Raw genomic sequence first — 27,979 nt, 5'->3', positions numbered from 1 at the left:
TTGTCATCTTTACTGCCGCTACTTTACTCAACCAAGACAAGTGGTAATGTTTCCACCTCCCCATTTCCTGCCTAATTTTCTGACTCAGCCGAGCATAGATAATGCTGTCTGTGGCCGGGAGTGAGGGGGCCAGCTGGATCACCAAGTATGGGATCGCATCTGTCGCCTAGTGAAAGGGAACCGACCCCTGCAGGAACTCCCGAATGGATCTTTCTAAAGACAGATCCAGCGCCATTGACTTGCTCATGTTAACTCTAAAGCTGGCCGCTTGCGCAAAAGATTCTAGGTCCTCAGGTAGTGACTCTCTCGGGTTGGACAATGAGAGCAGGACATCATCATCATAAAGACTGATGGTATGAACATAACTTCCGAACCTGATTCCCTGTACCCTCGGGTTAAGTCTCAACCTCTGTGCCAGAGGCTCCATGTAGAGGGCGAAGAGTAGGGGCAACAATGGGCACCCCTGCCTCGTGCCTAGTTTAATGGCAAGCCGGGGAGAAATGCAGCCATTAACTCAGACCGCTGCAGTCGGAAATTTGTAGCAGTTCATGACGTAGGTACGAAACTTTTTGCCCATCCCCACCTTCTATAAAACTATTTCCAGATAGGGCCGATGGACCCGATCGAACGCCTTCTCGGCGTCGATGGCCAGCATCATGAATACCCCTTGAGTACGGTTAGATTTTTCTACAAGGTGCAGGGCCCTCTTGGTGTTGGCAGAGGTTTGGCGCTCCAGGATAAATCCCGCCTGATCCGGGTCAATTAAGCCACCCATGTGGGGTGCATGACGAGCCACTAGAATTCCCGTGTATAATTTAAGGTCGACATTAAGGAGAGATATAGGGCGATACCCCCTACATTGCAAGCGGTCCTTTCCCGGTTTCGGAATGACCATAATAGTAGCCTCCAGGAGGTCCCCCAAGAAAAGGAGTTAAAAAGAGTCGTAAGAAGGGAAGTCACCTGTGTGCAAAACGTCTTATAAAATGAGTGATGTCACTGACCATGTCATGAGTGATGTAATATGTGACGTCATCAGCAGTGCATTGCACGCGCAAGTTATAGTGAGTCCAACTAACTATAACGTGGGAATTTCAATGGTTTTATGCGAGTAAAATTTCCAGCTAACTATAACTGGTGTAAAACCTATGGTTTTTTCAGTGAATTTAATAGGTTTTTTAAATGCTAATTCCTAACTATAACTGGTGTGAAACCTATGGTTTTTTCAGTGAATTTCAATGTTTTTTTAATAGCAAATCTCTATAGGTATGAAAAGTAATATTTTTTATAACGAATTTTATATTGTATAATTATGTAATTTTTTTTGCCCTGGGCGCTCCCGGGGCGCGTACCGGTGAACGCACGGGTAAGCGCAATGTTACGGCGCGCCCTGGGGCGCGTACCGGGGAGCGTCCCGTTAGCGCTATTGCCGCGATCGAAAAAACCACATCGTGACGCGTCGCGTAAGCGTGACGTATCGCGTTGCCGCGCAATGTGTCTTATGACGCACTTCGTAAACGCACCCTGAAGCGCTCCGCGGCGCGGCACGGTGCGCGTAGCGTAAGCGCGCCGGAGCGCGTAATGTAAGCGCACCGGGTCATGTGTCAGGTCATGTGACCTGAAAATAACACTTTTCATTGGTTCTCATCATTTTTTTCTCCAAATGATGAAAGCCCCCTCCTTTTTTCCTCATTCTATTTTTCTTTATTGAGAGAGCAAGAGCTATTTTTGATCACTGCAATGGCATCACTTGTAGCTGCAACTGGTGCACCCCCACCACCATCACCACCACCAAGAAAAGAAGGTCCACCACCACAGTTCCTTGGAGGAGAAGAAGAAGAGGAAGAAGAGGAGGAGGAGCAACAATCAAGGCACTTCCTGCCTGAACAACCAAGGCAAAGGCACGTTAAAGTGCACTATGTTTGGCAATTCTTTTCCATCCCTGAAGGCCAAAAAAAGGTGAACGCCCCCAAAGTCACCTGTCTAATTTGTGGCTCAGTCCTCTCCAGGGGCAATCCCCTAAAGAAATATTCATTTGGTAATTTTACCATGATCCACCACATGGAGAGGTTTCATCCAAATAACTTAGCCCACGCTGAACTACAGGAACTTCAGAACAACCTACCCCCTGTGGCCAGCACCTCCTCTACTGAAAACTCACATTCTGGTCCTGAAGCACGCCAAATGGTGCCAAATATACAACCAAAATTTGGCACCATAAAACATGTTTGCATTTTCTGTGGCAAAACATTATGTTATGGTGAACTTAGTGTCACCTTAATAAATTATGCTGTGGACAACCACCAATGCAACAAGAAAAGGAAGCACTAATTATTTTCTTTTTTTTGCTCCTGTTGATCCATTCCCACTTCCCTGTTTTTTGTTTGTTCCCTTAAAAAACACAAAAAAAATATAAAATTGTTAAAAAAAAAAAAAATGTTCAGTAAAATAAAAAAAATATAAAACAACAAAAACAATAAAAAAAATTCTTTTCAGAACTACCTCACATTTATAAAATTAAACCTATATTTTTAAAGGATCTCTGTCAATTTTTTGTCCTTAGGGTAGGCGTACCGGGGCGCGCCCCCCAAAAATTAAAAAAAAAAACATTAATGAAGCAGTTAGCATGAGGGAAGGACACAAAGAGAGTTATGTTAAGAGAAAAAGAGCTACAAGATGACCACAGAGGGATTGTTTATTACATAGTGAAAAATACAGAAGGTGTATTTGGATGAAAGTGAGAAAAGTAAAATGACTAAAGGAGCGAAAGAAAGGAACAGAGAGGAAGAACACTAAAGTAGAGATAGTGTGAGACTGTGATTGGCTGTTAAAAGAAAAAGAAAGGACAGTAAAAAATGGAGAATGAAGGGTAGTGGCGGAACCACGATAAATGAAGAACGATGAGGGAATGTGAGAAAAGACCAGGTAGTATAAGTAAAGAGGGGTGAAAGAGGGAGAAAAATTGAATTAGGATAACACATGGGGAGTGACAAAGAGAGAGGACAAAGAGAGTAAAGGAAACAGTACCTGAATGGGCTTGAGTAAAACAGCAAAAAAAGATAAGTGATGCAGTGTGTGTGACTTATAGGGAGTCAGTGGGTGTAGGTCGGGGTGTGGGTGTGTAAGGTGTGTCTGTGGGTGTGGTTGTGTGGAGTGTTTCGGTATGGGTGGAGGTGAGGGTGTGTTAAATATATGTGAGAAGTGTATGAGTGTGGGGTGTATATGTGTTCGATGTATGTGTGTGTATGGAATGTGTGTGTGTGTTTGAGGTGTGTGTGTGGGAGGATTTTTGTGTGTATGGGGTGTGTGTGGTGTGTGTGTGGGGTGTATGTTACAGGTGTGTGTATGTGTTGGGAGGGGGATGAGGTGTATGTGTAGGAGTAAGGTAAATAATTAAGAAAAAGAGAATGAGTGAAGAAGCAAAAGAAGGGAACAGAGGGTAAGTGAAGTAAAGAATAGGGATTGAGAGAAGTTGAATATGAGAGGGGAAATAGGGAAAGGGGAGTAAACATGTAGAATAAGAATAAGTGACGGAAGCAGAGTAAAGACACAGGAGTGTGGTAGATTGAGAAAATGTTAGTGAGCTTAAAGCAAAGGGTGATGACAAACTACATTTTTTTAGTCATACTTACCATATAATAAATATAACTTTAATTAATTTTTTTAACTACACTTTGTATCTGTGAAAGAGAGAAGAAAAAATAAGTTATAATTAGTAAAATATGTATTTTAAATTAAAAGATACAAATGAAGAGGTTAAAAATCATAATGCTCTATTTAGAAATAAAGTTAGAGTGAAGAACACAGAAAGGGAAATAAACTAAGGTAGAAGGACAAAAAGAGAGAAAAAGAAATAGAAGAAGAGGAAATTATAAAGAGTAAGGCATATAGATTCACTGACAAAAAGAGAGAGAAGAACAGAGAAATGAACTGAAGGTAAGAAAGATACTAAAACAATGTGAGTTAGCAAAACTAAATCAGGAAACAGAAGTAAGTAAAAAGATAATGACTGAGACAGAAAACAGTCTAATTAAGGATGCATTTAGAAGAATGAGGAATAGAAGATAACTGAGAGTAAGTGAAGAACAGTCACAGAGTGAAAGGATGAAGGGACACAGGATAATATACAACGATTGAGGGAAATGGACTGAGGAAGATATAAGGTAGACACACTAAGACAAAAACTGAGTGAGGTGGAGTACAATGAGTGAGAAAAGAAAATGAGTAAGTGAGCAAAAAGAAGAAAAGAGAGAAGACGACTAAAACAGTGGTACTAAGAGAAAATAATTTGGTTATGAAAGTAAAGAGAAGGACATTGAAAGAAAGGAAATGAGGGATAGTAATAGAACCAGAGTAAAAGAAATGGGATGAAGAACGATGAGAGAGGAGCAGTGAAGTTGTTGTAAAAGAAGTGATAGAAGGTAGATAAACACAAGTGAAAATAACACAAGTGAGTGAGGCACTGAGGACATAGAAGTAGTGAATGAAAAATAGAGAGAAGAGGTCAAAAGTAAGGAGCAAACAAAGATAAGCTAGAGAGAGTGGGTGATTTATAGTGATAGAGTGCAATAATACTGCTGAGTGAGTAAACAGGAATTACTAAAAGAGCAAAGGAGGAAAATATGGAAAAGAGAAGTAAAGCAGAGAGACTGAAAGCTGAAAGGTTATGCAAGGGAGAGACGGGATACACACAGTTGAAATGAGAATGAGGGGTTGTCAAAGAAGTGGAGTAAGGGAACGGGGGTTACAGAGAGTGAGAGAAAGACATTATAAATGAGTAAAAAGAGCTGAAAGAGGATGGAAAAAGGAAAGTAAGTGTCACAGAATGGGAATACAATTTAATTTACACAATCCAAAGTATAAAATAACTTGTACAACATGTTACATAGTTTATTTTTGCTGTTCTCAGAATATATTGAATTTCACTTAAAACAGTGAGTTAAAATTACTCATCATATGACTGCGTGAAAAAAAAACCTTAAATACTGACAAATTACAATTGTACGCTAAAGTTAGATTGACTTACTTTTCCTTGAGGCCAAATACTGTATCATGGTGGTCCTTTTCTCGTTGGAAAGTACTTTGCTGTTCACTTAAAAATCCATTTCATCGACTTTCTATAAGAAAAGCTCCAAGAACATCTGAAATATTTTCAATATTTTCATATACTCCTTTTTTTCAGTCATGACTCTTTACTCATTCCTGCACCTTTCCATTTGGCCAAATAGTGTCAGATGTATGAGTATATGTTTAAATTAATTCTAAGGCACTCTGATATGACCTTTTTCCCGACGTTCTGAAAGAAAGGCTCTACAACATTTTCACAATATTTAAGTATTTGTAAAACCATCTCTGACTCACTCATGTTCATCATTTTGTATAATACTAACATCACTTACTATGACATCCACTTACAGTACCTATATGACAAGTCAATTTTTTATATTGCCTGGATCACTTTTACTCAGAATATATTGTTAAACAGCAAAATAACCTTTATTAACTGCTCCCGTCTTCATTAGCCAATTACTTTTACCTAGATTTTGGCTGTAAAAACACTAGGTATGAATTTATAAAGCCAAAAGGCAAACGTTGTTTGAAAGTCAAATGAGTGTCGTTACATTGGGTCCAACCTTTAGAAGTTTTTAAATAGCATGTGTAATGCCCTGATGTTGTAGAAGGACCATAATGTAAAATAATAGCTGCAGTTGCAAACGTTCTTCCTGATATCGATAACTGAGAAGCCACAAACTTTTTAATAGAAGTTGTCAATTTAGTTCCATCAGGTCTACATCGTTGGAACATTAAAATGACATAGTGGCCATCATTTTGTAGAAATAATGTGGACAGCATTGTAGACTTACATTGGGTACACACCATATTGTGATCCGCTGCTTTAACTAGATTATTAAAAGACACTGATTTGCAGTCTGGTAAAGTCAAATATATAAATCTTTCAGAGTCTATTCTAGTACTACTTGATGAAGCACAGTTATCACAGTCATGTTGCCATTGATAAGAAAGGTTAAAAAGATTTTTTATATCTACTCCTTCATCTTCCAATACATCAAACATATACATTAAAAATTCCTGACAATCCTGCTGAATTATCTGTGAAAATTGATTTTGACCTGAACATATGTCTACAAGATTCCTAATTTCTGAAACACTTTCTATTTTTCCTCTATCACTACTACATTTCTCTAACACAGAATTCAATAAACAGCACAATGTTTGTTCCCGATTTTCAACAATCTGTTTTTGTAAATTTTGAAGAAAAAAACAATATTAACTACTACATTAGCATAGCAGTTAACACCAGAACTGTTTTCAAACTGAAATCCAACAACATCCTCAACAGAATCCTTTTTCCTTCTGCTTACAATTACAGTTTCATCTACTTTTTGTCTTTTTGCTACTACCTCACTGCAATTACTCTCATTTCTTCTTTTTCGGCCTACCACACGTTTTTCAATCAGAGGATATTGAGGCAAATGTGGAGCATACTCTCTTCTCAACCTATTGTATTCTTTAACACAATCTAGATCAGCACAAATCTTTGTTTCATCACACTCAATCAAGTACAATCCTGATAAAGTTCTGACTCGTGATAAAGCCACATATGCCATACCCTCTTTAAACACAGAACTTTCAATGTTCACCAAAGCACTATCTACACTTAAACCTTGAGATTTATGAATTGTCACTGAATATGCCAAACAAATAGGAAACTGTTTTCGGCGAACATATAAGTCTTTCACGAGCAAAAATCTAGCTGAACAACGACAAATTTGTTCTATTTCATCAATGCCATCAAATTACATTTTTATAATTTCAATTCCATCTCTATTTTTGTAATTCACAAAACCAACAACATGACCCATTGCTCCATTTACCAGACCTCTTTCAACATTTAAATTCCTTCGCAAAATGACACGACAATTCAAACACACATTCAGAGTCTTTTCAAAACCAGCAGTTTTAGATATACTCTTCTCTAATGAGTCCAATTTTGATTTCAAATTTTCAGACAAAACAATTGTTGCTCCCATATGCTCTATTTTATCTGTAGCTTCCAGTTTCACTATCTCTTCATTTTCTAAATTTAACATTTTGTTGTTGAACATGGAACATTCTTTCAGAGTTGGCATCAAACATATGGCAGATTTCCTCTTGTTAATTTTCTTAAAAATATTCTCTGGAAGAATGTTTTCATTTGGGTACAAATTTGAAATTAACCGTCCATGTAAAGCTTCTTTCCCTTGCTGACTTATTTTTCCTACTCTTACGTCTTGTAAAATATTTTTATAATCTTCATCCTTTGCCTGCCGCATATTTTGAAGCAGTTCTGCATATTTGAAGTTTAACCATATATTAACGTTTCCAATGCTTCCTAGGCACTTCCTGGTATCTTCATGCATGAGCATTTTGAACACAGGTTGTCCTTTCACTGGAGTCAACTGCAGAAGATCTCCAAAAACAATAATATGTTTTACTCCAAATAAAACATCATAGTCTGTTCTAAGAATTTCTTGCATTCTCAAATGCACAAAAGCAAGCATTATATTTGACACCATGCTTACTTCATCAATGATAAGAAGTTTCATTTTCTTCAGGACTCTCGAAACTTCGGAACACTCATCTCCAGATAGCTTGTGATATTGCAATTTGTTATCATGCTCCACTGGCAGCATCAGTAAACGATGTAAAGTAATCCCTTTAATATTATGTGCTGCCAGCCCAGTTGGAGCGGTAACAACACAAGACAGCGGTGATTCAGTCCTCTTCTGCAGATAAGATGCAATTGCTTTAATCAGAAAACTTTTTCCAGTTCCCGCTTCTCCACTCACGTACAGTCGGACAGGCTTAAATGATGTACATGAGCACTCTTTCTTCTCATGACTCAATCCATGTTGAACCTGTTCTGTGACTTCGTCATATATCAGTTTCTGCTCAACGTTTAATTGTTTCACCAAATCTTCTAAATTAATTACATCCTCTTGAGCTTGCTCCATAGCTCTTTCCACCTCATCCATGGCAGTGGCAGCTTCATTTTGGATAATTGGTCCTCCTAGTGGATCCTGACTCAATGAAGCAGAACTCTGACTGCCTTGAGAACTGTCTCTCGCAATCTCTGCAGCAATTTTTGCTTCTTGGTCTATTTCTTCATTCAACATTTGCAGATAATTTAGAAAAACAGGACATTCTATGGTATCCTTCATAGCATTAAAAGAGTCTTCATAACAGAGAAAATCTCCAAGTAGTTCCTCTTCTTCTCGCCATGGTTTAAAGAGTTGCAAAAGAGCCAAATAGTAAAATTCTCTTTTGTCTGGATTTTCACAACTCAATTTTCGATGATTAATCAAATGACCTTTTCTCTGTTTCACTAGACATCCTTCACACCCAATGATAGCATATATTCCATTATTGATATCTTCTCTGATGTTCCTCTTATAAATATAGCTTTGAAGAACTTCATAGAGACAAACGTTCTCAAGATGAGGACTTCTATTTGGATAGTATGTATCCAACATGTTTGTCTTCAAAATATCTGTACTTTCTGGTTCTTTCTCCGCCAAATACTCTATCTCTTGTACAGATTTCAAAACTCGATTTCGTGTTGCAGCAAGACCTAGACTCACCCAAATGATGGTTCTAGATTTGGCATAGAGACTTGCTGACGACAATCGATCAGAACATTCATATGCTCCAATTTCTCGATGCGACAACATCTTCAGACTGTAATTGTATAATTTCTTGCTTAGACTCTTTTCATGTGAAATGTCCTCCCACATAGGCCCACCTATCCTCAACACCTGGATTACACCCTATAGACCTACGAGAGCGCTTCGGTCAGAACATGGAAACCTTATCATGATTCCTAGGGTGAAGAAGGCCCGTGCAGGTGGCCGCCGCTTCTCAGTCAACACAACAAAAAAATGGAACGCACTCCCCCCGACTCTCAGATTGGAACCAAACCTCCTGCGATTCAGGAAGTCCCTTAAAACCCTACTCTTCCCTTAATGTGGCCGACATCCTTCCCCCTTCAACCTTTAGGAGCTTGAGGTTCAGCGCTGGGATACTCTCGGGTGACTACGCGCTCTATAAAAACTTAAAATAAAATAAAATAAAAATACATTTCCTTCAGTTCTGTCTTTTCTTTTTTTGTAAGACGTCACATATCGAGCCACAGCAATAGAGTTGTTAGCAATGAACTGAATATCCATGTTAGCATTCCACATGGACAAAATCACTGGGTTGTAGTCGTTGATGTACTTGGACTCTTCGTTTCTTTTTAAATTGTATGTATTTTTGGGTGATTTCCTCGTCACAGTATGTCGCAGAGAAGACATCAAAATATTTACTCTTCCTTTAGAAATCACTTGTCGTGGAAAGCCAAAACGACATTTTGTGTAGAACTTGTCCTTGTTTCTGAATTTTCGACGACAGTACTTTCCACAACGATGGGATTGAAAGCGTAAAACTTGTTGCCTTAAACTGTTTTCCTCTGTAGTTTTTGGAGCAGCACACGTTGAATACTCTTTAATGAAGCTCATCACTGTCTCATCCGAATCTGTTCCAAATTTGGGTGCATCTTTAATCCACAACAACATATGTATGTGAGGAGCACCTCTCGCTTGATACTCCTTTCTCCAAAAGAAATCCAAAACCTCTCCAAGGGGAGGATTTTTTTTGTTGGTAATAAAAGACATCATAGCTTCAAATCTATGATTGAAATATCTGCATACATTCACTGGATCCAAAGAACACAGCTCTCCAGGTGTTTTGAATTCTATATTTTATATATTTGCATTTGCCTCTCGTAGAAATTGAAGTAAGTCGTCCCATGCATACTCGGCACAGCTAAGAGTGAGGAACCATGTCGGAGTTCCTAAGTTTCATAGCATACATTTCAATTCTCCATGACGATGGTACCAATACTCATTTGTACCACGCTGACATGCCATGAGATTGATTAGATGAGATTCCAAAATATTATCTTGCAGATTCACTTTCTCCATAAGGTCCCTCGCCGAAACATTTTGCAGATGTGCTCCACTTTTCAGTATATGGTTTACTGCATAAGAAAGCCCAGACAAGTCACTTTCATACAGTCGATGAAACAAATAGGGAATGCATTGACGAAACCTTGGATCTTCAGCATATAATCTTACAGTTCGATATTTAGATGCAGGAATTTGAAGTGGACGATCATCATATCGTCCACCTCGACCTGTTGGAAATAGCTGTGGAAAACAACGAGCTTCCAAACTTTGTTCCCATACACTAATGGGACTTCCTTTTGCTGCTTTCATTTGAAACAATTCAATTGCATTACCCAATACTTCTTTGGAATGCAAAGGATGAACAGTATAATGTTCATATATTTCTTCACTTCTAGACACATCAACTTTTTCAATTTGGCCGCCTGAACAATCACTGTCTTCATCTGTAGCTGTTTCCTCTGCTGCAACATATACATCTTTGTAATACTCATTGTTTTTGACTAAATACAACGTTGCCTTTTTGACTTTCCTAACATCCACTAAATCTTGCCAGATTTTTTTACTCTTTGTCGGAACCTCATTAACTAGAATAACTAAAGGTTCCTCTTCTACTTTTTCTATACCAATTGTATCAATAATTTTTTTTAAATCTAGGGGCAAATAAACAACTCTTCCCTTTAATCCTCTCTGCAAATCTGTAGGATGCAATTTCCCTATCCTAGGCTCCATGCGAACAATTGCCTGAAAAGGATGGACACATTGAATCAAAATAGACTCATATGTATTTAAATCCATCAATTCACGGGGAATGTCTACCAACTCCAGGTTATTATGAACAGCTCTAGCAGGCATTCTGTTTTGATTTAATTTATTATAACAATATTTACAAATACGCTGATCAGAACTCAAATCAAAACAATTCTCCACCCACAAATAAGTTGCAAAATCTTTCCACTCATAATTATTCATCTTTTCACTTTTTACCTATAAATCAACTAATCTAGTTTGATGCTTATAATGACTTCGTCGACAACACACACAAGTAAAATTCGGCCTTTCACTTGATTTCACCTTAAACCTGGTAATTTCCTGCTCAAACTTTTCTGTATTTGAAATCTGTACATTGTCTTCAACATTACCTTGAATTGCTGTGTCAATTTCTACACTGTCCTCTTTTTCACGAAAATAACAAATCTCAATTTCTTCACAAATCTTCTTCACATCTAATTCCGTTCCATGCAAAAGAGCACTGTTTAATTGTTTAAGCTTAAGTGCTGAACTTTTTGCATAATACAACATTCTCACTAATTTCCTCATTTTGGTATGATGCACTGCTAACATCCTAAAATGATGAAAAACACTCTGACAGACTTTTCTAGAAAGACAAGCCAGTGAATGCCCTTGCAAACCTGTGTTTTCTCTCACTCTGCAAGGATCTAAGTCTTGCAACAACTTCACTTTCTGCTTTAGACTTTTCTTACTATATGTACGTAAGAAATTACAAAACAAATCAATTGATTACTGTCACACACTACAAATACTACTACACTTCCAAGTGTACACTGGACCCTTAGTACGTCTCCCTAAAACTTCATCAGTTAACACCTCTTCTGGTTCTCTAGGCACAAGTTTCTCTTTTTCAATCGGACAACCGTCTTTCACTTCATACGCTCGACCACAGGTGTCAACTACATGCACTAAATCATTATCCTGGAAGTAACTCTCCTCATTAAAAAATGGCTCACAGCTTCAACTGTGCATCCATTCTCCCGAAAGAACTTTACAAAAATTAGTCCAATTAATTACTCTTTTCCATCTACTGTTTGATTTGAAAACATCAATTGTCTTGTTAAGTGACCTAATTCTATTGATTATTAAAATAAATAATTTTTTCTTAACTTCAAAAGCCTGATCAACAATCTTCTCTACACTTTTCTTTTTCTTATAAAAAGCAGCTCTCTGTTTACCTTTCCTAATGTTTTTTAACAAATTTAAAACCACCCTATTGCGAAACATTCGTTTACGAATGTCTCTAAACTGATTCTGCCTTCTATTCCTATACATATTATTCTCTCCTGCTCCAGTTGTAGAATTCTTTGAGGGTCCCTCCTTCCTTTTCAAATTTACTCTCCCATTCTCTTTTTCTACATGCTGTCCATCATTTTTTTGTGACGTACATATGTTACGTATGAAAGACTTAGTTCTCTTACCAGGAGCTTTGTTCCTGTTTTTTGAAGTATTTGTTGTGGAAGAGTGCTGTAATTCCGTTGCTCTTTTTGTTTTTTTGCGGTTATCTTCTTTTCTTCGCCTTTCCCTTGAAGGCATTTTGTCTTACTCTTGAAATCTTGATTTCAATCTGTGTTGAAGAAAAAAATAGCACATTATAGATCACTATTACCAAACAACAAAGCAATGACAAAAAACAAACAGTCTATTCAGGGTTACAGATCAAATCAGGATTCTCCAGGGGTGCAGAAGAGGTGAGGCCTGTATTGAAGAGTGTAGTGGAACACAGCTCTGTCCACAGGTACAAAGTAGGTAAGACCTGTGTCTAAGAGTCCAGTAGGGGATAGACTTCATGAAGTTCAGTCCACTGCACTCTTATACACAGGCTTCACCACCTATGCTTCCCAGGAAAGGCCTCTCTCCCACTACAGTCTTGAACATAGATCTCACCTCCTCTGTCCCTCTGGATATGCCTCACCTTATCTCCACAATCTACTTCCTAATCTCAGGTGAAACAGGTGACATGATTGTGAAAAGATCAATTTTTTTATGTAATCATGCACACACAATTTATTCTGTCTCAAAAATGTAAAACACATTGCTTTGCCCTATAAATGTTTCAGTAGTGTAATGAAAAGCCTATACATATCACTTTATCTCTGTTTTTCAAATTTCATTCTAAAAAAAGATTATGAGGCCTAAGCAGGACTGCTCATGTGATGAATCCTGTCCAGGGTAGCACAAAATGTGAGGCTTCTGTCCAAGAATGCAGTGGACAGGACTAAACTGGAGTAGTGTGCAAGAAAAAGATGAGCCTCATTTATAAAACCATGCGTCAGTTTTGCGCTACTGATGCGTCATTTTTTGTGACGCATTGGTGGCATAAAACATATGCCTTGTTGCACCATATTTAAAAAGTGACGCATGTAGGTAGATGCATCATTTTTTAAACCTCTGCACCACATTATACCTCTGTCAAGTGTAATGTACTTTACAATGATGTTACCTGTGTTAACTCAGTGTAGGAAGCATATTGAGTTTGTTTGCATAGAGGAATTGTATGTTGTAAAATAGCGAGGTTTCAGTAATGACATGGAATGCTTGTACATAGGACCTGTGCTGTGTTTCCTAAATGTGATATCAAAAACGATTTTGAGGAAAATGAATGGCTTTTACATTTTTGAGTATAATGTGGCGCAGAGGTTTAAAAAGTGACGCATCTACCTACATGCATCACTTTTTAAATATGGCGCAAAAAGGTACATGTTAGGGCTTTCCTGGGAGCGTAGGTGGTGAGGCTTGTGTCTAAGAGTGCAGTGGACTAGGCTTCATTAAGCCTATGCTTGCACATAGGACCTGTGCTGTGTTTCCTAAATGTGATGTCAAAAACGATTTTGAGGAAAATTAATGGCTTTTACATTTTTGAGTATAATGTGGCGCAGAGGTTTAAAAAGTGACGCATCTACCTACATGCGTCATTTTTTAAATATGGCGCAAAAAGGTACATGTTTTATGCCGCCGATGCGTCACAAAAAGTGACACATCAGCAGTGCAAAACTGACGCAGGGCCTCACAAATGAGATTCTTTTTTTTTGCACACTACTCCAGTTTAGTCCTGTCCACTGCACTCTTGGACACAAGCCTCACCTTTTGTGCTCCCCTGGACAGTCTTCATCTCATCTGCACTCCTTCTTAGGTGTCAGAATCCTATCACATGGGCAAAGCTCCATGTGAAAGCGTTTGCCACAGTCTTATCCCTGCTGTGAGGCAGATGCTTGTACATAGAACCTGTGCTGTGTTTCCTAAATGGGATGTCATAAACGATTTTGGGGAAAAAAAAAAAAATAGATGCGTCCCTTTTTAAACCTCTGCGCCACATTATACTCAAAAATGTGAAAGCCATTAATTTTCCCCAAAATCATTTTTGACATCACATTTAGGAAACACAGCACAGGTCCTATGTACAAGCATTCCATGTCATTACTGAAACCTCACTATTTTACAAAATACAATTCTTCTATGCAAACAAACTCAATATGCTTCCTACACTGAGTTAACACAGGTAACATCATTGTAAAGAGTCAAATTGACGCCTGTGTCTAAGAGTGCAGTCGGGTATAGGCTTCATGAAGCCTAGTCCACTGCACTCTTAGACACAAGCCTCACCACCTACGCTCCCCAAGGAAAGTCCAAACATGTACCTTTTTGCGCCATATTTAAAAGATGACGCATGTAGGTAGATGCGTCTCTTTTTAAACCTCTGCGCCACATTATACTCAAAAATGTAAAAGCCATTCATTTTCCCCAAAATCGTTTTTGACATCACATTTAGGAAACACAGCACAGGTCCTATGTACAAGCATAGGCTTCATGAAGCCTAGTCCACTGCACTCTTAGACACAAGCCTCACCACCTACGCTCCCCAGGAAAGCCCAAACATGTACCTTTTTGCGCCATATTTAAAAAGTGACGCATGTAGGTAGATGCGTCACTTTTTAAACCTCTGCGCCACATTATACTCAAAAATGTAAAAACCATTCATTTTCCCCCAAATCGTTTTTGACATCACATTTAAGAAACACAGCACAGGTCCTATGTACAAGCATTCCATGTCATTACTGAAACCTTACTATTTTACAAAATACAATTCATCTATGCAAACAAACTGAATATGGTTCCTACACTGAGTTAACACAGGTAACATCATTGTAAAGAGTCAAATTGACGCCTGTGTCTAAGAGTGCAGTCAGGGATAGGCTTCATGAAGCCTAGTCCACTGCACTCTTAGACACAAGCCTCACCACCTACGCTCCCCAGGAAAGCCCAAACATGTACCTTCTTGCGCCATATTTAAAAAGTGACGCATGTAGGTAGATGCGTCACTTTTTAAACCTCTGCGCCACATTATACTCAAAAATGTAAAAGCCATTAATTTTCCCCAAAATCGTTTTTGACATCACATTTAGGAAACACAGCACAGGTCCTATGTACAAGCATTCCATGTCATTACTGAAACCTCACTATTTTTCAAAATACAATTCCTCTATGCAAACAAACTCAATATGCTTCCTACACTGAGTTAACACAGGTAACATCATAGTAAAGAGTCAAATTGATGCCTGTGTCTAAGAGTGCAGTCGGGGATAGGCTTCATGAAGTCTAGTCCACTGCACTCTTAGACACAAGCCTCACCACCTACGCTCCCCAGGAAAGCCCAAACATGTACCTTTTTCCGCCATATTTAAAAAGTGACGCATGTAGGTAGATGCGTCACTTTTTAAACCTCTGCGCCACATTATACTCAAAAATGTAAAAGCCATTCATTTTCCTCAAAATCGTGTTTGTCATCACATTTAGGAAACACAGCACAGGTCCTATGTACAAGCATTCCATGTCATTACTGAAACCTCACTATTTTACAAAATACAATTCTTCTATGCAAACAAACTCAATATGCTTCCTACACTGAGTTAACACAGGTAACATCATTGTAAAGAGTCAAATTTATTTCTTTAAACATGCAGACATTCTTTATTACTTTAAAAAAATGTAAAAGCCATTCAATTTTCCCAAAATCGTTTTTGACATCACATTTAAGAAACACAGCACAGGTCTTATGTACAAGCATTCCATGTCACTACTAAAACTTCACAATTTTACAAAATACAATTCCTCTATGCAGTAAAAACTTTTTACCAAGCATTATCAAAAAGCATGACACAAAGCAACATTAAAAAACCACAATTTGCTTCCAAATCTTCTCCATAGAGTATACAAGTCTCTATCTATATTAAATGAATCATAACTCACCTTTACAAATGCTCTAGGAGACTCACAACAGTGTCAGATAAACACACCAATATTTCTTTAGCAGAGCAAAAGGTATGTTCTCCAGCCACTGGAAACATTAATGGCACAGAAAACCTCTAATTGTACACACATATTCCTCATGGTAACCAATCAAAACTCTTCCCTCTCTATTTTCAAACCAACACCCTTCCCCCCTCAGCCCTTTCTACCTGTTACCATAGCAACTCCCTCCTCACTGAGCTCCCAGGGTTAAAAGTTTATTCTACAATGTTGCAAATCAAATGAGCAAGGGTGTTTGACCACTCAATACACCAGCTTATCTGGTGCAATGTTTCTTTAAATACTTTTTTTAAACCATTCAAATTTCTTCTTACACAGAACACAACCATGCACCCTATCTTTCAGTTTTCAACTATCTCAATCTACCAATCATTGCTTGTGATTCAAGAGCACTGAAACTCCACAGGTTTTTTTTTTGCAAACTCCTACTGTTCCAACTGCCATTTCATTTGTACACTTCATCTGACTGCACCAGAACCTCCTCTCACTATGTATTCTGTCTGGATTATTGGACATAGCTATATCCACTGGGCTCAAAGGTATGCAGCTACCAGAAATTTTCACAACCTTGACTTACCAAATGTGAAGATTAAATGGATTGGCCAGAGAGGATTGAAAAGTCACCAATTGATACCATTGGTGAAAACCTTTTTGCATTTGCCACACCCTGACCTTTTAATTGTGCACTGTGGAGGAAATGACTTGGGCACTTTGACTGGGGTAGGTCTGGAAATGCTTTTAAAGGACACCTTTGATCAATTGATGGCACTTTTTCCTCAAACTGCCTTGGTATATTCCAATATATGCCAAAGACAGAAATGGAAGTGGTCCAATCAATTTTGTCCACAATTTGAGAAAGCACGGAAACATGTGAATAAATCTGTTTCTGCTTACATGAGAGACTATGGAATGGGTTCAATATACAATAATAACTTGCGTTACAACATGCAAGATATCTACAGAGGAGATGGTGTGCATTTTTCAGATTAGGGGAATAGAATATTCCTCCTGAATTTAAGATTGTGCATTGGTACCTACTTGTAGGTACCTAAATCAGCCACAGAACCCAAAAGCCCTTTTCAGGGCTACCCTACCGCTGATCACTCCAAATGATTATCTTTTTCTAACTTTTTTCACTATTTTTCACCAAAGTACGCTCCCCGGTACGCTCCCCGGTGCGCGTACCAGGCGCTCCCCCCCCCCCCCTCCCTGAAAAGTACGCACCGGGAAGCGCTCTAAAAAAAATTAAAAGTTAATTTACATAAAAACCACTGGAGACACTTTCACCAAATATAGAATAGCTCATACTACATACCAATCCCTACCATTTTCCCAAATTCGATGGAATTCCATTGAGCCATTTAGCCTGTAGACCTCTCTAAATACCCTGAGGTAAATTACTTCACAAAAACACATCTGAAGTGTTAGATTTTACAACCAATTAAAATGTTACTTTCATTTTCTACTATTATTTCATGACATTTGATTGGTTATGTACATGAATATAAATGAAAAATGAGAGGGAAACACGGCCATTTTGACTACAACTACCTGAGGTACATCTTGAAAGGATTTTCGCATTTTGTCTTCTTCACCTCTCTGTAAAGTAAGTTGATAATTTGTAACGGGCACTTTAAGTTAATTTGTAAAAACGTTTTCTAATAATTATTTACTGTTCCTCTGCTATAGTTATAGATAGAGATAGGCTCCTCTGTTATATTTATGGATTGACTTAGGCTTCTCTGCTATAATTAGGAATTTACTTACGCTTCTTCACAGGCACTTTTTTATATTTCTACTTCCTGCCTGTTACCATACACTGCCCAAAGTTAACTTCACTGTTAAAAAATCTGAACTACCTATCTGAACTTAAACCCAACAGTGCCCTAACTCTACTCATATAGTTATTTTGTATGCAATTTACAGCAAAAAAATGGAAGGGGAGCAAGAAAATATCAATATTTCCTTCGAGATGACATCTGAGGATATTCTAAATGAAGAATTTTATGATGAAGAATTTATGGATCAGTCTTTGGATCAACAATTTGTTGAATGTTTACAAGATATAGAAACATGCATGTTTGAGGAGATTCCAGATGATGTAATGCTGGAAGTTTTATTGAACTATGAAAATTCAAACCAATAAATTTGTATTTAATAATTAAAAATTCTTTGAGACATTATTCACTTTATATGTAATTCTTAAACTAGTACCAAATTGATTATAATGTAAAGTCAGACTTATAGTATACTGTGCAACTTTCTTGTGTTACATAGTAATTTTGCTCATAGATACTTCCTTTCTCCCACTATATTATCTCCAATCTGTATTTGACATCTCTTTTTCATCTCCTGCCTCCATGTTCTTTCTGCTTTCCTGACAGACTATGGTATGGATTCCATATACCACAATAACTTCTATAACAACATGCAAATTATCTACAGAGGAAACGGTGTACATTGAATTTAAGACTCTGCATTGGTACCTACATGTTGGTACTTAAATCACCCACACAACAAAACAACTCTATTCAGAGATACCCTACCTCTAAGCACTTTAAATTATTATTTTAGTGTTTCACTGAGTTTTCCCCATGTGTGGGGGGGAGGTGTGTGTGGGGGATGTGCGGGGTGTGTCTGTGAGGTGTGTATGTGTGTGTGTGTGTGTGTCTGGGGGGATGAGGTGTATAGGTGTGTGGGGTATGTGGGTGTGGGTGGGGATGTGGGTGTGTAAGGTGTGTGTGTGGGTGTGGGTGTGTGGGGTGTTTGGCTGGAGGTGGGAGTGTGGGTGTGTGAGGTGTGTGTGGGGTGTGTGTGGGTGTGGGGGGTATGTGTGTAGGATGTGTATGTATGTGTGGGATGTGTGGATGTGTCTGTGAGGTGTGTGTGTGTGTGTGGGGGGAGGTGTGTGTGTGGGATGTGTGGGGTGTGTCTGTGAGGTATCTGTGTGTGCGTGTGTGGGTGTGTTGGGGGGTGAGGTGTGTGTGTGGGAGTGTGGGATGTGGGTGTGGGTGTGGATGTGTAAGGTGTCGGTGTGGGGGTGTGGGGTGTTTGGGTGTGGGTGGAGGTGTGCGTGTGTGAGGTGTGTGTGGGGAGTGTGTGGGTGTGGGGGTGTGGGGTTGTGTGCATGTGGGTGTGTGTGGGACGTACTAAACAGCCACAGAACCCAAAAGCTCTTTTCAGAGCTACCCTACCTGTAATCACTCAAAATGATTATTTTACACTATTATTTTACTATTTTTCACCAAAGTACGCTCCTCGGTACGCTCCCCGGTGCGCGTACCGGGTGCTCCCCCCGCGAAAATCGAAAAAAAAAAAAATAATTGTCCCGCGGGACCCTTTTATGGCCCCCACATCAAACCTAGGGGGTCAGGGGGGGTGTACCCTGCCCCCTTTTGGTCATTTCCCCCTTTTGTTTTTAGCCACCTCTTGTGTCTCGGTCCTACCGAGATACAAGATGGCGGCCGCTCCGGACTGTTTCGAATGTTTACAGACACCCAAGAGCCAATCAGCTTCCCGTGCGCAAGTCGCGTGGCGCGCCCGGAGCGCTCCCCGGTGCGCGTACCGGGGCGCTGCCATAGATATATACATTTTTTTTAACCTAAATTACTCAAAATCCTCTGGAGCACATATCTTGAGACATAGCAAAGGCACATTGGGCTACCAGTCCCTACAATTTTGCCAAGTTTGGTGAAAATCTATTCAGCCGTTCGAGCTAAAAGTGCGACCGACCGCCCTATGGAAATTAACATGGGGAAAACACGTTTTGGGACCCCCCTTTTATCTCGGCCCCCACTTGACGAATCTCCCCCAAACTTTCACAGAAGGAGCGGAGCGCCGCGAGGCAAAGTTGCAGAAAACTTCAGGCCGATTCCTCAACCGGCGCCAAAGTTATTCCAAATAGAATGTTGCGATTTCCCTATGGAAATCAATCCTAACTATAACTACCTACTGGGGGGCGTGGCTACGCAGGCGAACGGAATGGCCGCCTGACTGTAGAGCTCCGCCGGGCGAGAGAGGAACGGGGCCGTTCGCAAGAGATCCGGCGCTGCGCTGGGGTCGACTTATGCCTGCCAATGATCCCTGCCGCCATCTGATGCAGCCTGCCTAGTCTGGAGGGCGGGGGACGGCGAGAACGGGCGGAACAGCTGAGGGGTGCTGAGGCCGGCGGTGCCTCGTGGGCCGTTCCTTCGCAGCACCGGAGCGCCTGGTGAGTTTCCCTGATTGCCTCTTCGTTGTCCCCCTCGGCCTAGGGGCCGCTGTTGTGCTCTCCCGGGTCCGCTGCTCGGCCCCGGTGGTGTCCGTTGGTAGAGGCGTGGCCCCTCGGTGCGCGACCGGCACTTGCGGCCTGGTCCGGTCTTGGGAGCCGGGGCCTCGATTTTCGGGGACTGTCCGGGAGGTGCGGCGGCGGGCGGGGAGCGCTGGCGGCGGGCTCCGGGGTTGGGGGGTGATTGGCGAGGGGTGTGGCCGGCGGGCTCCTAGGCGCTCTGCGGACGGCTACACTTTGCTGCATCCGGTGGGGGCCTGTCACCTTTGCCCCCACCGCTACCGTGCACCCCAGACAAGCGCCTGTCCCCCTGCAGGCCCAGGCCTTCCACACTCTCCTGCTCTCCTGCTGATGAGATTGGCCATGTGTATCGGACACCTGTGCAATGTTACGAGGCCGGCGCTGGCTGCATGACCTGCGCGACATCGCCCATCTGTGCTGCTGCTGCCACGAGGACCTGACTACCTGGTCCCCACACTACGCACTCATTGGCTACCTGTCTCGGCGGGACCCTAGACCTGCCGGCTGCTGCCGAGAGACCACCACGGCCGTCTGCTGGCCCTACTTCTTGCGCAGGGCCTCTGACACATTGCTCCAGCCGGATTAATTTCCTGACGACCTGTGTGCGTCTGCCTTGGTGACCCTGAGGCCCCGGCGGCGCGACTTGGCCCTGGCGCTGGGAAACGGCGGGTACCCCTGATTCTCTAGTCCTGTCTTGACCGCCTTGTTGTCGGGGTGCCCTGTCGCTGTGCTCGCCTATCTGGCTGCTGTGGTTGTTATAGGGTCCTGTGCCACTGGTGATTTGCCCGCCATTACTTCCAACATGGTGAAGAAGGATGTTACCCAGAAGAGACTTACCTTCAGTTCGGCGCCCCTCCGTGCGGCATCGGTTTCGCCGGTAACTGAGGCGGACACCGGTGCCCAGGCGGCGGCAAAGGACACCGTGGGTATGGTCGCTGAGATGATGGGTGAGATGCGTGCTGGATTCAAGGCCTTGGACTCTCGCTTTGATGCCCTTGACAAGAAAATGGCGGACATGGGCACGACGATCCAACTGCACGATAGGCACCTGGACCTGGCGGAATCCAGAGTTTCTGACATCGAGGACGGAGCTGCGTCGACGCTGAAAAGGTTGGAACGTGTGGAGAAGATCCTTAAAGACGTCGCAATTAAGAACGAAGATTTAGAGGCGCGCAGTAGGCGCAATAATATCCGAATAATTGGTGTGGCGGAGACGACAGCTACCGGACGCTTTGACACTTTTGTGGAACACCTCCTAATCGAACTTTTTGGCCGGTACACGTTTACAGCTGGCTTCGTAGTGGAGCGCGCACACAGGTCACTGGGGCCCCGGCCTAATCCGGGCCTGCCTCCCCGACCCATTATAGCCAGGCTCATGAACTTCAGAGACAGAGACGCGGCGCTGAAGGCCGCCAGGGAGGCGGGCGAAGTTAGGTGGCAAGGTGACGTTCTTTCTTTCTACCCGGACTTCACGATCATGGTCCAAGATGCGCGCCGTAAGTACACTGGTGTCAAGGCTGCTTTGCGCAAACTGGGGTTACGTTATGGAATGCTGTACCCTGCCAGGCTCAGAGTTGACGTGGATGGCAGGTTTCGCATTTTTGACTCCCCTGCGGAGGCACAGGAATTTTGCCGATCCTACAAAAACAGAAGGTCGCCTCGAAAATCAGATGATGCACATCGATCTCCGCCACACACTGACTCGCAGGCTAGTGCTGACCTGTTTAATGAAACCGGACAGGGTTGACTCATCTCCACCCCATTTTTTCCTGGACAGGCTGTTTACCTCAGTGTTATGCATCTGACCATGCAGTTCATTATGTTGTTTTTTTCTTTTTTTCTTTAGCAGCGCTTTTCATAATTGCTGAGAATTGAACGTTGCCCCGATTGTGGTTCTCGCATGGCGGAGCGTCGCCTACCCCCATGGCGCGAGCCGTACTGTACTTTTCTCTTACGTTGTCTTTATTTTACAGGTACATTATTGGACTACTGTTATTGTCTGTTGCTTTAGGTTATCTCCGTAAGGGTGGGAATAGCCTCCTAGGGCTTGAGGAGTGGCTGGGTGGTGGGTGGTTGGGATGGGTTTGTTTACGCTTTGGTTCTGTTGTTTGTGCGCACGCACTGTTTTTCTCATTGGATGATGCCTGTGTTGCGGGAGGGGGCGGCGGTTCTGCACACTCATGTTTTATCATGTTTCCATCGCGTGTGAATGGCTAAGGTAGGACAGCGGTCTGGTCTTTCCAGACTTACTTCCATGTCCTGGAATGTCCGGGGTTTAAATGACACGAGGAAAAGACGGCAAGTTCTAAACTACGCAGCGAGACATGGGGTGGATGTCTTATTCCTACAGGAGACACACCTAGTGGACGCTGACTCTTCCTCCTTTGCAAAAAGCTGGGGTACGCACAGGTTTTTTTCTAGCTATAGCAGATATGCCAGGGGGGTGGCGATCTTAATACATAGACGCGTCCCTTTTGTGCTCTCGGACAGTGTCTCTGATGTAGATGGCAGGTATGTTGTAGTTACGGGGGTGCTTCTGGGCTTCAAGGTCACCTTTGTTGGAATATATGGCCCCAATTCGGACTCCCCTGCTTTCTTCCAGGGTCTCCAGGATGTTCTGCTGCGTTTAGACACTGATATGATGATAATGGGAGGTGACTTTAACCTGCTGCTGAACCCTACCAGAGACAGTACCTCCTCTTCCCCGGATTGCAAGCCCCGTTCCCGCGCTGTACTAGCAGATATGTGCGCCCACTACCCACTGATTGACATTGAGGCCCGTTTGCACTCCAATACGCCCACCTACACCCACCACTCGGGGTATCACAACACTAGTACCAGAATAGACTACTGGCTCCTTTCCCCAGGGGTGGCCGGTTGGGTGAGAGACCACTCGACGCTCCCACGCACGCTGTCCGATCACTCTCCCATAGTGCTGACCCTACTGATCCCCAGGTTGGGAGGGTATGAGAGGCAATGGCGCTTTCCTGGCAAGGCGTTATCTGATCCGGTCTTCAAAGAAGACATTCGTACTGCCATAGAGGAGTATTTTGAGTTCAACGAGGGCTCGGTGGACACGTGGGCTACACTGTGGGAGGGATTCAAGGCCGCTATTAGAGGGGTTTGCATTAACAAACATGTAGGGGCTTTGCGCGACATCCGTGCCTCCCTGACCCGTATTGAGACGGAGCTTACCGCACTGGATGCGGACACGCTCACTAACGCAGACGGTGGGGTGGAGGCGAGACGACTAGGACTCCTGCAAGAGTTCAGAGACACTGCAGACAGGGAACTGACATATCTCTGCACACAACACTCAGCTAGGCAATATGGTGAAGGTGATAGGCCTGGCAAGCTCTTGGCCCACTTGCTCCGTCCCCCCCGCCAGGCTTCATACATCTCTGACATGGTGGATGATCTGGGTGTTCGTCATCAGACCACCCCTGCCATTTGTGATGCCTTCCTATCCTACTACAAGGGATTGTACACCTCGAGCCTGACGGCTGACTGTCGCGACCCTGGCCCCTATATTAACGAAATCTCTATGGTGTTCCTAGAGAAACATATGCAGGAATTTCTGGCGATGCCTATCGAACCGGACTGCGTTGTGGAAGCCATTGATGCTTTAAAGGGCTCCTCGGCGCCGGGTCTGGATGGCTTTTCGGCCGACTTTTATAAAGAGTACAAGGAAGAACTGGTACCTCGCCTGATCGAAGTGTATGCGGAGGCGCTTGAGTCAGGGATTCTGCCACCCACGTTGCGGGAGGCAGTTATCATTTTACTTCCCAAACCGGGTCGGGACCCCACTAGGTGCGGATCCTACAGGCCCCTTTCCCTACTGAATCTTGACTATAAGATTTTGGCGAAAGTCCTTGCCACTCGACTGTCTTTACTTATGGAATCTATCATTTCGCCAGCCCAGTCCGGATTCGTCCCCCATAGATCTACCTCCTTTAATCTGCGGACGCTGTTTTCTGTTCTTCACAGGATCGACCCGGATACACCGGCAGCTGCGGTGTTTTTGGACGCCGAGAAGGCATTTGACTCCTTAGAATGGTCGTTTTTTTTGTCCGTCATGCACCGGATGGGCATGCCGTCCTTGTTTGTCTCCACGGTCGAGCTGCTTTATACTGCCCCCAGAGCAAGACTGCGACTTAATGGCACGCTTTCTGATAGCTTCCCTCTCTCCCGGGGAACCAGACAGGGATGCCCCCTGTCCCCCCTATTGTATATTCTGGCCATGGACCCGTTGGTACGGCACTTTCAGGAGCGCCACTTGCACCGCGGGCTCCAGTTCCGGACGGGTCCGTTACTCGTCTCCCTCTACGCAGATGATACCATTCTCTATGTTAGGTCTCCGGAGACCAACCTGTCGCCCTTGCTGCTTGAGGTGGAACGCTTTGGGAAGTACTCCGGTCTTCGTATTAATTGGCACAAATCTGACATCTTTCCGCTCACCCACTCCACTGCCCGCTGGGACTGCCCGTTCCCGCTTGAATGGAATACTGACTCGGTGAAGTATCTGGGTATCCACATACATCTGGACACGGTATCCATGATTCGTCTTAATTATGGACAGGCGTTAGACTTTCTAGAGGATAATCTTGCGCGTTGGATTCGCCTCCCTCTCTCGATGGCCGGCCGTATCGCCATAATTAAAATGATTATACTTCCCCGTTTTTTGTACTTATTTAACAACATACCGATCCTGCTCACTCAGGTCTTTTTCACCCAACTACGCTCTCTGTTATTGCGTTTAGTGTTGCGGGATAAGAATCCTCGAGTTTCTTGGCGCATCCTGACACTGCCTTATGAACGGGGTGGCTTTGGAGTGCCCGACTTTTATATTTATTACCTAGTCGCGCAATGCGCCTATGCACACCCTTGGTTCCATCCAGACGCTCGGATCCCATATTTGAGACCTGAGGCGGACTTGGTACTACCACTTACCCTCAACTCGATATTGCCCAAAGGCATACCCAGAGACCCACTTGACATACAAACTGTGTCCACTACATCGTGGGCCTGGATGCAGTTGCGTAGACTGCTCCAGTTGGACGTGCTGTACTCCCCGGCGCTTCCATTGCCGAGCCCACACTGGCTCCCCATCACCGCGGAGGCAGTGGTCTGCAGAACGTTGTCCAAATACCAGCTCGCCACAATAGGGGATCTGTTCCCGGACGGCCATGTTTTTTCGGTGTCCGAGGATCCGCGATTTGCGGACCGGACGTTTATGGACTCCTTTGTCCTGACTAGGGTGAGGTCCATGCTTAGAGCACAGTTTCCCTCGTTCCCACTGCCGCCAGATGACATGGCAGCACTGACTTTTCTACTCCAGTCACAAACAGGAGCCCACATGGTCTCCAGGTTGTATGGACTCTGTGTGGCGGCACTTCCTGCTTCGGATGCGAAAGTTCGTGCGGCATGGGAACTTGATCTGGGTGGCCCCATCACGGACGCCCAATGGGATGCCTGTTGCCGCTCCACTAAAGAGGTATCTGTCAACAGTAGACATAAGCTAATACATTTTAAATTTTTGAGGCGACTATACTTCACACCGGCGCTGGCCCACAGAATTGACCCGACCAGACCTCATCACTGCCCTAAATGCAAAGCTCCGCATGCCGATTTTGCACATCTCACATGGACCTGTCCGAAACTACACACCTACTGGCTACAGGTGCACCACATCTTGGGCGACATTTTGGAATGTGAATTGCAACACAAGCCGGAAATTGCACTGCTTGGCTATGTCGCTGAGTTCCCCCGGGCCACGCGTAAGCTTGCTGCCATAGGTTTCTTGCTGGCGAAGAGGGAAATTGCTTTACTTTGGGGTCCAGACGAATCCCTGATTCCAAGTCTTGGATGCGCAGCCTTGCCCAATGCAATACCAATAGTGTAGAATACTCCACGCAGATCCCAACGGCTTCACGCCCTATCGACATCTGGGGCCCATATCGACAGTATCTTAGCAAGATTACACGGGATGCACACTCCCAAGCTGCTAGCTCTATTGCCCCAGAAGGGGTGGGCTAGGTGGTTTTGGTTACCCTAGCGTGCGCTACCTATTGCGTTCCACAGTGCTTGGCGTGTACACACTCTCGGAAAAGGGTATGCGTGGGCAGCTGGTTCTGGATTGTATGCTGGTAGGGGCCGAGATGTTTCCCTCCTCTGTTTCCTCTCATCCCTTGCCCCGGCTGAAATAGTTGCTTCACCCTAATCTTACATTTGTCGTTTTACCCACCCTCGTCTGCCTACGCCTATACTAATGCCATCTTCCTTGTCAATTGATGTGTCGCTTGCCGCTCTCTCTATCACGAAGGCTCATTCATTTTCGTTCTGTTTGAAAAAGGTTATATCTCTTTGTGTCATCATTCCGCGCATGCAATTTTCCCTCAGATATGGAAAAAGTGAAAATGAGACTTTAGAATGTGTTACACTGCTTGTAAATGTCATTGGTCTAGTCCTCCATTTGCTTCCTTTGTATAATGACCGCTAACGTTTTCATTGTAAACAGTTTACTGTGTAATTGTATGCCTACACGGACCAATCTGATGCTAATAAAGAGATTTAAAAAAAAAAAAAGAAAAAAAAAAAACTATAACTACCTACTGGCGACCGCCAGTAGGTAATATATATATATATATATATATATATATATATATATATATACACATATTACCTACTGGCGGTCGCCAGTAGGTATATATAGTTAGGATTTTTTCTCTATGGGTTTTTTGAAAATTCTATGTCTAATAACTTTGGCGTTTGTGGACGGAATTGGCTGAAATTTTCAGGAAAATGGCACATTTTGTTTCTGGGCAGCCCTTGAAAATTTGGGGGGGGTTCGTCCAGGGGGGGCCGAGAAAAAAAGGGGGGTCCCAAAACGTGTTTTTAACATTGAGTTTTCTATAGGGCGGTTGGCCTCACTTTTAGCCCGAACGGCTGAATGGATTTGCACGAAACTTGGCAAAATTGTAGGGACTGGTAGCCCGATGTGCCTTTTGTAGGTCTCAATATATGTGCTCCAGTGGATTTTGAGAAATTAACGTTTAAAAAAAGATATATATCTGTAAGCGCGGACCAGGCAGCGCTCTGGTTCGCGGACTTTTCGCGCAACGGAGCTTTGTGAAGCGAAGCTGATTGGTTCTCCGGCGTCTGTCAACATTCCAAACAGTCCGTAGCGGCCGCCATCTTGTCTCTCGGTAGGATCGAGAGACAAGAGGAGGTCAAAACAAAGGGGGAAATAACTATAAGGGGGCATAGTAGATCCTCGCTGACCCCCTAGGTTTGATGTGGAGGTTTTAAAAGGGCCCCGCGGGGCAAAAAAAAATAATAAAAATAATAATTGAACGGCTGAATGGATTTGCACGAAACTTGGCAAAATATTAGGGACTGGTAGCCCGATGTGCCTTTGCTAGGTCTCAATATATGTGCTCCAGTGGATTTTGAGAAATTAACGTTCAAAAAAAGATATATATCTTACAGATATATATCTTTTTTTTGAACGTTAATTTCAGCGCTCCGCTTCGCGTAACGGAGGTTTGCGAAGCTGATTGGTCATTCTGTCACTGGGCTATAGTTGGGCTAC

Source organism: Lissotriton helveticus, chromosome 5_1 (genome assembly GCF_964261635.1).
Source record: "Lissotriton helveticus chromosome 5_1, aLisHel1.1, whole genome shotgun sequence".
In the NCBI taxonomy this organism is placed as follows: Eukaryota; Metazoa; Chordata; class Amphibia; order Caudata; family Salamandridae; genus Lissotriton; species Lissotriton helveticus.
Note: the sequence above shows the minus strand (reverse complement) of the source record.